Genomic DNA, 15,703 nt, shown 5'->3' with positions numbered 1-15,703 from the left:
CATTTCACCCCTCAGCGGTGCTGCTGTCAACAGTTTTACATTTCTTGTTCCCCTTTCCTTGTAACAAGGACATCTCTTTGGAAGTCTTTTAAAAGTCACCTGCCAACAATGTTGATTAACTTCAGCAAGAACACAGCTAAAAGCACCAGAGGCAATTGTATCCCTGTTAACTCCATTAACATGCATGCGGCAATCCAATATAGGCCTCCGGGATATACTGTACATCTGTCCCTGCAGGAGGACTGAGCAGAGTATCATCATCAAAGATAACACTGTTCAAGCAGATGACTTGTTGTCATCATCTAAGGGTTGTTAGCGCAGTTAAAAATATCTCAAACGACCTGCTTTAGGAATTGGTGTTTCCAAAGTGAGGCTCACAATGCCAGAAACAGGAAAAGCACTTACAAAAAAAATGCTGTTGATTCTCTACTAATTAAGGAAGGCAAAAAGCAAATAGAAGCTTGTCTTGTGTTACTGCATGACTGTTCCAGAAATGCCTTACATTGGGGCCTATTTACATTGTTTTGTTTCTCACTTTTACTGAACCAGTCATGTTTGTACTTTCTTTGATTTTTCTTTTTTTTATGTGTTCAAACATTTGAATTCCCCCGCCAGTCTGGCATATGAGTACAGCATTACGCTTTCACGTTGACTTTTACCTCTAATTGTGATGCATAATGCAGTGATGCAAGTGTGCAAACAAGCTCATGGGCTTTGGTTATGCAAATTAAACTTGAAGATGAAGTAACACACACTAATTATTTGTGACTACCTCCTATGTCATAATTACTCATGTTGAATTGGGGTTAAGGCATGAAAAAAAGTAAAAAGTGCACATGGGGCTGAGCTTTATTGTATTAACTTATCCATTATATATTTCCTAAAAATAAGATATGAATATAAGACAGAGAATAACATCCCACCAAGCTACAGTGGCAGCCTACACAGCTAATGAACTGCACTGTTACCAGAACTATTACATTGGGAATAAAGTGCGAGGATTAGTACGGCCTCCTCACACCTCTACACAAGACCGCTTGGAGCAAGAAAACACACACAGACTCATCCTGGCCTCGGTGTCTTTACAAAGTGGGTAGTTGGACCTGTCAGCCCAAACAGATTTGTTTCCCCTGTTTGTGTTGTCTCTTGTACAATGATTGAAGATTATAATGATCAACAAACAATTAGCTCTCAGCACCATGGCAATATCGCAAATGAAAAGATCCAGGCTAATTATTTGTGCATTGTAATATCTTTTAAATGAGGGCATTGGTTCATCTAAATCGGTTCAAGAGGAACCTTGGTAAGATTTAGTACGATTTGGTTGATGCCTTTTAGTTCTTCTTCCACTTTTTACATACACCAGTTGCAAACAATCCCTCCTTTTTGCTAAAAAGCCATTTCAGTTTGAGGTAGTGCAAAATAAAATAGTAGATAAGGACCGTTGATTGCTGGAGCCTATAACAGTTGACTTCAGACAAGAGGTGGGATACACCCTGGACTTTCCATGGGCCAATAGATCAAATTGGGTACTGAACAACACCGCCTTACTGTGCCTAGTAGTCTTCATTGTGGGCGGAATTTACCCATGCAGCATAACGTGAGCTTTCACTTCATGCCACTGTTCCTCAGCAGCTATCTAGCTGTGTGTCACTCGATGTCTCCATGTCGCCCACTACTCAAGCTTGATCAAGTCGCCCATGAATATGGAATATTAACTACATAAAAATGGAACAAGTGGACGCAAACGTTAGCAAGCAAGTATAACAGTGTTCTACTAACATTAATTCGTTCATTTTCTACCTCTTATCCTCACAAGGGTCACGGGGGTGCTGGAGCCTATCCCAGCTGTCTTTAGGCAAGAGGCGGGGTACACCCTGGACTGGTCGCCAGCCAATCACAGGGCCCATATAGACAACAACCATTCACACTCACATTCATACCTATGGACAATTTGGAGTCTCCAATTACCCGAAGAAAACCCACGCATGCACGGGGAGAACATGCAAACTCCACACAGAGATAGCCGAGAGTGGAATCGAACGAGGGTCTCCTAGCGGTGTGGCCTGTGTGCTAACCACTCGTCTGCTGTGCAGGCCATTATACTCACATTTTTATAGTAAACTCATGCTAGGGTAGTCAACCTGTTGATAGTAGGCATCTTTTAGGCATTAATTTAAGACGTGCAGAGAAGCCTGGTTATTGATGTGCCCTGGTCATGAGCAAGGCTGCAAGGCTGGTCAGAAGCAATCTATGAGAAAGGTTGCCAACTTTACAGTCAGAAAAGTACCTACATGACATCAATGTTGAACTTGCATGTCATGTGCATATGATATTGTAAAAAGCATCATCTCATCTAGAACTACAATAAACTTGATTATTGGTTTGTTCATTTAACATTAGAGCTCCACATCATGGACTGTGACACAAAATGCAGAACAAGAAATGAAATTATTCCTTCATGAAAACCCACAATCTCAAAACTAAAGCAAATAAATGAGGTAGATAATACACTTTTCTCATGTTTGGTGGTCATTAACAGGCTCATTTGAACAATATGTCATAAAAAGGCCACTAATAATTGGGAATCTTTAAGATAAGCCAGATGGTCTAACATTGGCAGTGTCAGGTGGGGCTTGGTGAAATGTGTTTTATTTTTTCCAAATCCCCCTTTTTTTTTACACTTCTTTTGTGAGTGAGTAAAAAGTCTGTTAATTACATTTATTGATGCAATCATTGGATAATTGTGCCCAGCATTTAAAAAAGGTGCTGTGAAAGAAATTTAAGATACTCCAGTATATCGTTTTCTTACTGACAATAGTCAGTATATAAGTTTCTCATGTAACAACACATGTAACTAACATGAAACTAACAAACGTGTTTAATGTCCAATGTATATAATAATAATTATTATTTTTATTTATATTGCACTTTACATTACAGAAATCTCAAAGTGCTACAAAGAAAGCATAAAACCTTCAGTGAAGCAATACAACAACACAACACAACACAACAAAAGGCATATATATAAAATAAAACAAAATAAAACAAAACAAAACAAAACAAAACAAAACAAAACAAAACAAAACAAAACAAAACAAAACAAAACAAAACAAAACAAAACAAAACAAAACAAAACAAAACAAAACAAAACAAAGTGTATATTTTGCAAACATCACATCAATAATGATTTCTACTGCAACTCACTTACAGGATGCAATTGCAGTGACTATCACATCATGGTATTCAAGTTGAGGTTTTGTTTCCTTTTGTGTCCATTAGCATCGGATTGGATATTGACGTTTAACGATTCTGTGTGCTTCCTTTCAAATATTTACATCAGACTGTGTCCGGCGGCATATTAACATTTTTTTACCCCATAAGTAATGTTGATTGCAAATAATGTCTAGCAACCACCAATCACTACATCCCTGAGTTATACTCAGGACTATTGATCGACCAATAATTAGCCTGGATGAGTGTCGGTATCGATATTTGGAATATGGATATTTGAATTCAAAATCAATTCAATTAAATATGAGGATCTCTAAAGGTTCATGAGAAATATGTTATAATATAATAGTGTCATCATTTATGCGTTTGCTGAGTATAGTTTATACAATATGTTTGCACACACTCCTTGTGTGTGCATGGTTCATCTCGGGGTGCTCTGGTTTTCTCTCACATTCCCAAAAAAATATGCATGTTAGCATGGAACTGATATATATGCATGCAAATATCGGTTATCGGCCTCCTTCACAACCTGAAGAAAATATTACTAAGAAAACTCTTTTTTAACCCTGACAGCGTAAAATGAGCGTAGCGGTAAAAAGTTACTCCAACTTAATTATCAGTTTTTAATAATGGAATGTTTAATTTGGATCAATGACCACCAAAAGGTGGTCCAATTCCTCACATCAATCTCTCTCTGAACTGCATCATTTAACTGGATGTTTGTTTTCTGTTTACCTCTTGGCTATTTGCCGTGCATTAGCGTGAGTATTAACCTATACCTTCTACTAATTGGTTCTTGGATTGCATTTATCCCACTGAGCTCTTTATTCATTGGTGGGTACCAGAAAGCCAGCAGTACCTTGCCTGTGCTTGAGCGAGACGGTGGAACAGTGGGTGCTTTCTCCAGAGAACAGACAGCTGTATTCATGAGGATGTGCACGCTGCAAAAGGAAGGCTAATTTGAGAAAATTCAAGCGAAAAGGTTAAAGATGAATGAAATATTGATCACTCAATACCTTATTTAATATACTGTATTGTCATTATCTCACATCTCTGTGGTATAGTATCTCTTTCTATTCATCCTTACCTCGGGCGATAGCCAGTCACTTTTACCGTTGCTAGGATATTCTCCCAAACACCACTCACCACTCTAATTAAGTAGGGTGACAAGTGGTTGTCAAGTTGTTTCCCTTTCACTGTTGAGAGTTAAAATGCTGTTTTTCATCCTGAGATGTATTCTACAGGATCTTGAAAAGGCGCAGCGGCAAACACACATGAAAAGACACTGTAGCACAACCTTAACCTCCAGCCTGCCTCCGTGTACCGGGAGCCGTTTCTGGATGAATGTAGCGACTACAGATGTCCTTGCTCTTCAAAAACACAGGTATATTTATTCATGTAAGCACAGCCAACGCCATTATCCTACTATTTGCTTTACCCTCATGTAAAGCATCATTAGTTACAGTGTGAATTGAATTGATATGGTGAGCATTGCATACTTTTATGAAGCAGCCATCAGTGAGAGACAGTGTGGGTGCAGAAAGAAAGGGAGTGCCATCATTCACTAAGTAAACAGGGGAGTTTCAAAGAAAGAAATGGAGGCAGGAAATACCACCAGATCAGAAGCTGCTTAGATAAACTGTGTTTGATTGTATACTTCTCCAATAAAGCTTCTCCAATCCTGAAGGTGGCTCTAGTGTACATTGCAAAGTTCTTGCTGACCTTGCCACATTGTTTTTTTACTCACAGATGTGGCCCCAGTGCAAAGGCCGAAAAAAGAAAATGAATTCCTTGCACAGGATCTTTATTGGAATCAGCTTAAAACTGCATTATTTCCTGGCACATACAGTATGATACTCCTGTACAAAGATTGCTGTCAATCAATCATGGCTTTTTGCATAATTCCACTATCTCATTTGAATTGCACTACACTTTTAAAAACCCAACTGTCAAAAGAGAAATGCCCTTGGAATAATATGAAGTACATCCCCGCTTTACACTGACCTGTATATAGACCAAGCTACAGGAACATTGTTATTGTAGTTGATAATGACAAGAACTATTTTTTTTTATCTGGTATCTGGTAACATGAGTTCATCATTCACAACCGTAGTAATAACAATAATCATAATATTGATAATATAATAGTGATAATAATAACATGGACCATCTCTGTGTGGAGTTTGCATGTTCTCCCCGTGCATGCGTGCGTTTTCTCCGGGTACTCCGGTTTCCTCCCACATTCCAAAAACATGCTAGGTTAATTGGCCACTCCAAATTGTCCATAGGTATGAATGTGAGTGTGAATAGTTGTTTGTCTATATGTGCCCTGTGATTGGCTTGCGACCAGTCCAGGGTGTACCCCGCCTATCGCCAGCTGGGATAAGCTCAAGCACCCCCGCTGCCCTCATGAGGATAAGTGGTAGAACATGATTGAATGAATGATTAACATGGGCTCGTATGTACAACTCCACTCTGAACTTCACTTCCTGTCCACATACCTGGAACAACATTTATTGCAAAACATATAAGGGTGTACCCTGCCTCTCGCTCAAAGTCAGCTGGGATAGGCTCTAGCATACCTCGCGACCCTTGTGAGGAAAAAGTGGTAGAAAATGAATGAATGAATGAATGATATAAGGGTAGACCTTGCCTCTCGCTCAAAGTCAGCTGGGATAGGCTCCAGCACCCCCGCCACCCTCGTGAGGATAAGTGGTAGAAATTGAATGAATGAATGAATGAATGATTAACATGGGCTCGTATGTACAACTCCACTCTGAACTTCACTTCCTGTCCACATGCCTGGAACAACATTTATTGCAAAACATATAAGGGTGGGCGGCACGGCGGTCTGGTGGTTAGTGCGCAGACCTCACAGCTAGGAGACCAGGGTTCGGTCCCCGCCCTCGGCCATCTCTGTGTGGAGTTTGCATGTTCTCCCCGTGCATGCGTGGGTTTTCTCCGGGTACTCCGGTTTCCTCCCACATTCCAAAAACATGCTAGGTTAATTGGCCACTCCAAATTGTCCATAGGTATGAATGCGAGTGTGAATGGTTGTTTGTCTATATGTGCCCTGTGATTGGCTGGCGACCAGTCCAGGGTGTACCCCGCCTCTCGCCCGAAGACAGCTGGGTTAGGCTCCAGCACCCCCCGCGACCCTCGTGAGGAAAAAGCGGTAGAAAATGAATGAATGAATGAACATATAAGGGTGTACCCTGCCTCTCGCTCAAAGTCAGCGGGGATAGGCTCCAGCATACCCCGCGACCCTTGTGAGGAAAAAGCGGTAGAAAATGAATGACTGAATGAATGAATGAATGATATAAGGGTAGACCCTGCCTCTCGCTCAAAGTCAGCTGGGATAGGCTCCAGCACCCCCGCCATTCTCGTGAGGATAAGTGGTAGAAAATGAATGAATGAATGAATGATTAACATGGGCTCGTATGTACAACTCCACTCTGAACTTCACTTCCTGTCAACATGCCTGGAACAATATTTATTGCAAAACATATAAGGGTGTAAACGCTCAAAGTCAGCTGGGATAGGCTCCAGCATATCCCCATGACCCTTGTGAGGACAAATGGCATAGAAAATGCATCGATGGATGTCTACTTTGTTGGATAATAGCATCTAAAGGTGACTATAAGGGTGTTACTTCATGTCTGGCAGGCTTTATTAATGCAAACAATTTTGATACATTTCATATTTAAACATTAGTAAACATGTTGTCTAGAAAAATATTTTTATTTATAAATAACAAATCCTACTTCTTGGAAATTAATTTCAAATTAACTACAATAAATGAGGGATTACTGTAATGAAAAAATTATAAATAATGGGCACGCTCATAAAATGCATATTTTTAACAACCTGATAATGTGTTTCACACACTTATTTTCAATTGTGGAATGTATAGGTAATCAGCACAATAATAAAAGGTGATTGATATGGCAACAGATGGAATCCAAGTCACGGTCTGCATGGTTCGTGTGGTTGTAAGACAACCAAAATTCTGTTTTCTATTGCCACACCACCATTTTGCAAATAGGCTGGCATCCACTGTAATTGGAAAGCTTGTCGTAAAATTTGTGTTTATTATTTTTAGTTTTAGTCCAGTCGAATGCTGCTTGAACCGTCACTATAAAACATTATAGCATCAGCCTCTCAATATCAAACCACAAAACGAACAGCAGCATTTCTGACGCTTTTAAATAGAGTGAACAGGGATGCGGAAACATTTGCATTTTCTCCCCCTCCCCAAAAAAAAATCTAACTATAAACGGCAAACAAGCACTCGACGATGAATTCATAAACACGCTTATCATTGCTTGTCAAGAAGGCACAGAAAGATAATTGTCCACAGATAGGACACTGTGCCACACTGAGTCTAGTGGGAGATCTTCTTTTAATCTTGTGTTCTGCAAGACCGTGGAGGGGATATGGTGACATCAATCACAGAGGTGACATTAATATGTAAAATGTGTCAGAGATGATCGATAGTAACCATCAGAATACCTGAGAGACCTAAAACAGCCACAAACATTTATGCAGCACATACCACTCATGATGAGAAATGAATGTAAGTAGCTCTTTATGTATGTTTGAACTGTTCTGATCTCCTATTAAGAGATTAAAATAATTGGGTTGCTTTTTAGCTGTGGAAATATATGCAGTTTATCTTTGGAATATTTGATATCAAATACATTGCCTTTTCTCAGAGGATTTAAGTAAGATTTTATATGAAAAGTAATGCAATTTAGTGAGGAGAAAACTGATTTTGTGGCAAGGAAAAGCTCATTCATTTAGAATTAATTTTATGAAAATATTATGCCGCAACTCTGCTTTTCATTTTAGCATTTCTACTGTGTATGGAGTGCACTGCAGCAGGACTTGTTTCTGGCTTGCATGGGTTTTACATACAGTAACAAAGCTAGAAAACAGCCCCGATTAAATGTAACGTAGTACTTGCTGAACTTTTGTTTTTACATCCTCCATTTAATTGAATTGATTCTCTCCCCACTTTGGAGAGCTTCCATGCAGTTTCATAGTGTGTAGACCAAATCATTTCAGTCCAACACTAAAATATAAGTATAGTTCTGAAAACTCCAGACATACGTCTGTAATTGAATATAATTGAATTTGCATAAATTCTTTTTTTCCTGAGGCTTTTATCATATACATTTGACTCAAATGCATTAAGGTAATTCATTCATTCATTCATTTTCTACCGCTTTTCCGCACAAGGGGGTGCTGGAGCCTATCCCAGCTGTCTTCGGGCGAGAGGCGGGGTACACCCTGGACTGGTCGCCAGCCAATCACAGGGCACATACCATTCACACTCACATTCATACCTATGGACAATTTGGAGTCGGCAATTAACCTAGCATGTTTTTGGAATGTGGGAAGAAACCGGAGTACCCGGAGAAAACCCACGCATGCACACACACAGATGGCAGAGGGTGGAATTGAACCCTGGTCTCCTAGCTGTGAGGTCTGTGCACTAACCACTCGACCGCTGTGCCGCCCTTAATGTAAATTCAAAGAAGATGAAAATATTTGGATGCAATATATAACAATGCTATGACTGGACCTTTAAAACATACAGCAGAAACAATACAATTTACAGTAATCCCTCGTTTAAGTGGGGTTAAATGCTACCAGACCAGACCACGATAGGTGAAAGGGAACCTGTTTACCATCTAAATATGGTTTTCAACAAATTAAAGCCATCTCGACAATGCTATAATCACCTTTACACTTGTATTACCCAATATAGTGGACATAATAAGACTCATGCTACTGTATGTTGGTATGGACAGGAACTGAGGGGGTTCAGAGTTGAGTTTTAGCTTGGGGTGTGTTCAGTGGTCACTCCCCGGCCACCCCAACAGCTGTGGAACCATTTTGACAAATGGGGCGGAAAATTAGTTCGGCCTAACCACCAGTTCTGCTTGGACGCATTTCACTATCGCACACAACATTGGAGTCCTGGCTATTTTGTGGAGGAGCTGTCAATAAAAAGTCTCACATGAACTGCAAGTGGTAGGTAAGTTTTCCATAATTACTTTGATTGGTTCATGTCAATTTTTCACACCATATTGACTTTGACTTAAACTTTGACTTGACTTCAGCATATAACTCTGTTACCATTGGAAGTGCTCTCTAGCAGCATGAGTGGGCATGTAAAACAGGAATGCATATTACTTGCGTATTATGCCTTGTGCAGATTTGGCTGCCATGATGGTGAGCAGAGACCAGAATATATGAAAACGTGTCCTCAGCACACTGCTCAGCTATTATTTGCTGTAATAGATGCTCCAAAAGCAGTGGTGGAACAGGGTGGTCACTGTCCGGCCACCATATTGGCTATCTAGACAATTCAGGTATCAACCTATTGCCACACCTACAGTATGTTAGCGGCCATCCATAATTTTCAACATTTTCACGAGCGTACAAACCGTACAAGGGGGGGAGGGGGTTAAGACATCAATGTACGCTTCTTTGAAAACCAGAAAATGTCGACGTCTGTATGTTCGAACCGCGGGACGCAGTCAAATTTTAGCGCGAGTAGACTGGTCCCCTGTCGTCGTATGCTAGTGCGAGAGCGTACCAGTCCACGCGATACTTCACGTGGCTCTGCGTGCTTCGCATTCCAACACAACAATCAGACAATGGCCGACCCCGGTGATTTCGATTACCTATTTTCGTTCATCAAAAAGAGAATTACTGCCATTCATCGCTCACCAAGCAATGCATACGAACAATACATCAATGTTAACTGCTTTGTGCGTTCGGAAAGAAAGCGGAAGGACGCTGTAGCGGCTGGCCAGGCGGCTTGGAAAGGTTCCAAATCGAAGGACTCGAGCAGGGCGGATTTGTTCCGAAGTGCCGTTGCGAAAATGGAGAAGATCAAAACTAAACCGACCATCCTGAATATATTCGCCAGCTCTGTGTTTATTTTCTATATTTGGGCATGGACCTGGCTGTGATTGCCATTTTCTGAATTACTCTGTGGTGGTGAATTTGACTTTGTGGACAGTGCAGTAACAATCAATGTGATTTTCACTTCCTGTGATACACTGACTAGACTATAGGTGTGATTGTTAAGCCTTTTCAAAACAGTTGTGGCATCTTTATTGCGTACTTCGCATTGAGTTGAGTTCAAGGGTTGTGTCCATCATTTCAAAGAAGATTTTATCTCCTCAGTCTTTTGGAAACCATGGGCAACTCTTCTGCTCCTTGAGTAATCATGTGTGTATAAAAGAAGTATTCCCTTGTTTAAAAAATCCTGTGGAAAACAGTTGTTGCATCAGGACTTTTCTACATGTATCATTTGATAGAAAGAACAATACAAAAAGACCAAATTTGTAATACATTTGTATTTTCTTGAAAGAAAAATACAAAAAAGGGGCATTTTATATAATTTTTAATCTTGTTCAATACAATGTTGATTGGCAGTGACTGATTGACCAGAGTCCCAAAATACAGCCAGAGAACACTATTGGACATGTTCGAATTTCCTGGCTCTATTGGGTCAGTTGGTGGGGGGGGGTTGCTCAAAAGAGTACTCTTTGTACTCTTGTGAAAATGTTGAAAATTATGGATGGCCCCTTAGTAATGGTCCCACCCATTAGGTGTGTTTCACCTGCAACATTACGCCATGTTTTTATTAGGGTTTATTGTACATAATTAAAAATAATTATAATAACATAATTAATTTAACATAATTAAAATAATTCAAAACTACATTACAGTCATTTTACTGACACCCAGAGTCCTACATTTCATCATGTCTAATTATGACATCTAAATGCCTTATACAGTATTTGTACTTAATTTAGTCATTTTTATACTTGAAAATGCTGCTTGATATGCAGCTTTATTTGCTAATAATATGTTGCATTCAACCACATAACAGCATGATTTATTCATTTATATATTTTTGGAAAATTCAACCACAAAATTGGAAATGTGATGTGGCGAGGGACTACTGTAAATACATTTAAATGACTAAACAATGCCATATGCTTTGACTGTGCGGTGAAAATAATTTCATGGAGTATGGAGAATGACAGCTGGAGTATGTGTGTGTTATAATAGAGTTATCAAAGCAGTCACAGTTGAGTTAACATACTTTCTCCCTAGAAAACCCGTTTGACACTTGTCATTTTGGTTCAAATGCAGCACAGTGCCATTGACTGACTTTTCAGTGATTGTTGTCTTAATTGGATTTCTGGTTAAAGGAAATTAGCATAAGGCCAAGAGGAAAAAAAATGATCAACGACTCGAGGTGCCATGTTGTATTTCATCCAATACGACCCAAAAATGTCTTAGATAATTAAAATTATGTTTTTATGTGTGTCACAAATTAATTTGCAGTTTGTCTTAATAACATATTCTCCTAGGAGGATAATTGAATGGAGATACGCTTGTTGGCAACATAATCATCAGGGCATATAATATATATAAACCAAATGCATGTTGATCATGTATTAAAGACCTGGAGCTCAGGTACACGTTGTTGGGCTTGGCTGCCATTTATGTGTAATCCTGCCTGCAAGTAATAACATGACTGATGAATTCAAATGTCCTAAGGCCTCCTTAGACATGACGACGCTAGAGGTGGTAACTCCATGATGCTGATGAATAAGGGCAAAGCCAGAGAGAAGTAAAGAGCTTAAGGGAGTGATTCTCCATCTCAGCCATGTCAAAAGTCACTCATGAATAACTATCCTCAAGGGTTTTATCAAAAAGCCCTATTACTGTAGTACCATAAGCAATAATTTGTTCTTCTCACATCACCCCGACTTGCTCAATTACACTTGCTATATTGTCATGTTTCACAGCTAAATAGCCTCCATTTGTCTAAGGGTCCAGCACAATTGTATGCACACAGAATGCAACCTAGCCGAGTCATATAAAGACTGGAATGTGATCTTTCCTGGCAAGTTCTTAACGATAACCAACATAATTCATATTATAAATGAAAGACTTATGAAAGAGACTCAATATAATCCAAAATGCAAACACATACTTGCTCAACCATGACTACATTCCTGTGCGTGCTCTTCTTACAAGTAATTAATCACAACTGGCTCATCTAATCAGGATTACTTGAAACATGACTGGGAATAATCCACAAAGTAAGTGTAATGGGACAAGTAAATGGGCTGAACTGCTCAGCATCTGGCATAAAACGACAAAGCTTTCCATTCCAGATCGGGGGTGGCCCGGGTTAATAACGACCACCACTGACATTGTCAACCCACGAAGTGGCAGCGGAAACAATTCTACTGTTAGTTGACACCAAAGTCAGTCACGGGGGAGGTTATGTGAGAAAAGACAGAGAAAGGAAGCAGCATAGCAGTGAGAATAGGGATTCTAAACATTGGCAGAATGAAAGAAAGGGTAAGAGAAGAAATACTGATATGTCCCAGAAACCAGATGGAAAGGCAGGAAGACCGGAAGCATTGAAGGAGGTTATAAGACATTTTACTGTGGAGTCAATGGGAAGAGAAATGGGGTAAGTGAGATGCTGAATGAAGAGTATTTAAACAGTGTCATGGAGGTCAGGAGAGTGTCAGAGAGAGCTATGGTGATGAAGACTGAAATTGGAGAAGTAATAATGGACATTGTTGAAGACCCACTAGTTGGTGCAGACCTCAATTGCCATGTTGATGAAACAAAGAGATGAGCAAGGCTATGGGCAGGTATGGCATTAAGGGCAGAAATATGACCCGTCACTCACGGGAAACAACATCGCTACCCACCAAATTGACAATGACTGAGTGGTGCAACAAAGAGGTACAAGAAAGTGTAGCTTAAAAAAGGATGCCATAGTAGCTAGAAGGACAAAGATACAGCATGGGACGTATGGTAAAGATTGCAGTGTCAAAGCTCTGTACTAGAGGCCTTTGATAGGCTGTTCGAGAGACGAGACAGTAAGGAAGGAGAAAATGACTTGTGCAGATTGGCAAGGCAAAGAGATTGTAATGGGAAGGATGTGCAGCAGGTTGGGGTGATCAAGGACAGAGACGGGAATGTGCCCACAAGTGAGGATAATGTAGGTCAAAAAATACTTCAAAGAACTGATGAATGTAGAAAAATATATATAGGGAGAAAGGTGGAAGTCTGATGACCTGTGGAGGCATGGAAGTATTTAGATGAGGCAGGGATAGCATTTTGAACAGGATTGCTCAATAAAGTCCTAGAGAATGAAATGATGCCCGAGGAATGGAAAGGAATCCTGTCAATCTTTAAGAACAAAGGTGATGTTTAGAGTGGTGACTACAGGTGCTAGAAAAGTAGTAGAAATGACCACAGAATGGGGCTGCACTAGCATGAGAAGGAAAAGAAGAAAGTGGAAGAAAACCTGTTGAGTTGGAGAAATAGGCTGGAGAGGAGACGCAAGGAACGTCAATGAAAACAGTAGAGATGAGTAAGGCGAGGGGGTTTAAGTACTTTGGGTCAACCGTTCAGAGGGACAAAGAGGTAAAAAAGTGAGTGTCAGGAGTCCTTTGTGTCAAAAGAATATCATCAAAAGTGAAGGGAAAGATTGACAGCACAGTAGTGAGACCACCCCTGATGTATGATCTGGAGACAGCAGCTGTGACCAACAGCCAGAAGCTCAAGATGCTTTGATTTTTATTGGGTGTGAGGAGGACAATGATGGGGAGCACATCAGAGGAACAGCCCAAGTCAGTCTGGAAAACAAACAAATTCAACTGAAATGTTTTGTTCATGTGATGAAGCTGCCAGGGAGGAGAAGGGGAACACCAAAGAGGAAGTTTCTCGGTGGTTCGGGACAAAGGACAGGCCAAGATGCAAACATGTGATCCACTTAGGCGACCCCCTAACAGGACAAGTCGAAAGCAGAAGGAGAAGAATAAAAATGAGAAATATCTTCCATCTGGTAATAATCAGGAACCCACTGGTGCTTCTCTCCCACACAGTATGAGTGTGATCTCGGCACAGTATTGACTCACACCGTGTCTCACAAGTTGTTGCCATCTGTGACACTGAATACATTGCTTCACCTCTGAGTAGCACAATGCATAAAGACAACAGCAAGCGTACACATTCACACATATTTCAATTAAACATATCTCAACAGGGGATTGGGTGGCACTTCTGCAGGGAATTGGAGAGGTTACTGGAGGGTGGCCAACAAAAAACCAAAGTCAACATAAAGCTTAATGAAATTGGCACTAGCTGATAAGATGTGAATGCGAGTGTGAATGGTTGTTTGTCTATATGTGCCCTGTGATTGGCTGTCGACCAGTCAAGGGTGTACCCGAAGATAGCTAGGATAAGTGGCATTCAAAATGGACGAGTGGATCAATTCTTCCCTATGTTTACATAATAGCCAAAAGTGATAAATGTGGATTTTAATGTTTGCACTGTTGTGTTTGCAGGAATACGTGGGGGAAAAAGGAATTAAATTTAAATTTACGTAAAACGGTTATTGCTGTAGATTAAAACAAAATCATAAAGACAGTCCTGCTGTCTTTTTGGATTTTATTTGAATTATTCCTATTTAACATATATATCTATATGTGAGGCGGCACGGCGGTCGAGTGGTTAGCGTGCAGACCTCACAGTTAGGAGACAAGGGTTCAATTCCATCCTCGGCCATCTCTGTGTGGAGTTTGCATGTTCTCCCCGTGCATGCGTGGGTTTTCTCCGAGTACTCCGGTTTCCTCCCACATTCCAAAAACATGCTAGGTTAATTGGTGACTCCAAATTGTCCATATGTATGAATGTGAGTGTGAATGGTTGTTTGTCTATATGTGCCCTGTGATTGGCTGGCGACCAGTCCAGGGTGTACCCCCGCCTCTCGCCCTTAGGGGAGTAGCAGGTGGCCAAAAAGTGCTCTAGTTTTCGAGATACCCCTACCGGAGGTATAACAAGTCGTACTTGGTATCAAAATGTTCGTTAGAACCTCTACTTTTCAGAACTGGTGTTGTACTTTGAAAAAGTTGTGTATAACATAGTCAATTAACCCCTTTATTGCCGAAACACGCAAAAAAACGACACTTCCTCATACCTTCAATTTATTCAACCCAGGCACTATAAAACTTTGTTTGATGCCACTACAATGCTATTTCTTTATTAACAGAGGTCTGTGGATATCATCTGGACATCAGTGGTGGTGTAAAAATCCCAAGGGGGGTAGTCTGGGGCCCCAAAATGGGGATTTTAGCCCCTTTTTCTACTTTTTCTTCAGGAAAACACCCCTTGTGAGCCCAATTTCAACTCAGATAAGGAGTGTTTGGTATCAAAATGTTCGTTGGAACCTCTTCTTTTCAGAACTGGTGTTGTACTTTGAGAAAAATTTGTGTAACATGGTCAATTAACCCCTTTATTTCAGAAACACATTAAAAACGAAACTTCCGTACACCTTCAATTTCTTCAACCCAGTCACTATAAAACTTTGTTTGATCTCGATAAAGTGCTTTATTTCTTTTTAGCA

General features: G+C 40.3%; 1 pseudogene; it reads right to left on the bottom strand.

The window, feature by feature from the left end:
• Positions 1-15,703, bottom strand: part of LOC131120080 (alpha-1A adrenergic receptor-like) — a 201,736-nt pseudogene that overhangs the window by 102,891 nt on the left and 83,142 nt on the right.

The sequence above is a fragment of the Doryrhamphus excisus genome, chromosome 2 (genome assembly GCF_030265055.1).
Source record: "Doryrhamphus excisus isolate RoL2022-K1 chromosome 2, RoL_Dexc_1.0, whole genome shotgun sequence".
NCBI classification, from domain to species: Eukaryota; Metazoa; Chordata; class Actinopteri; order Syngnathiformes; family Syngnathidae; genus Doryrhamphus; species Doryrhamphus excisus.
The sequence above is the reverse complement of the archived record's forward strand: the minus strand, read 5'-3'. Positions and strand labels throughout refer to the sequence as shown.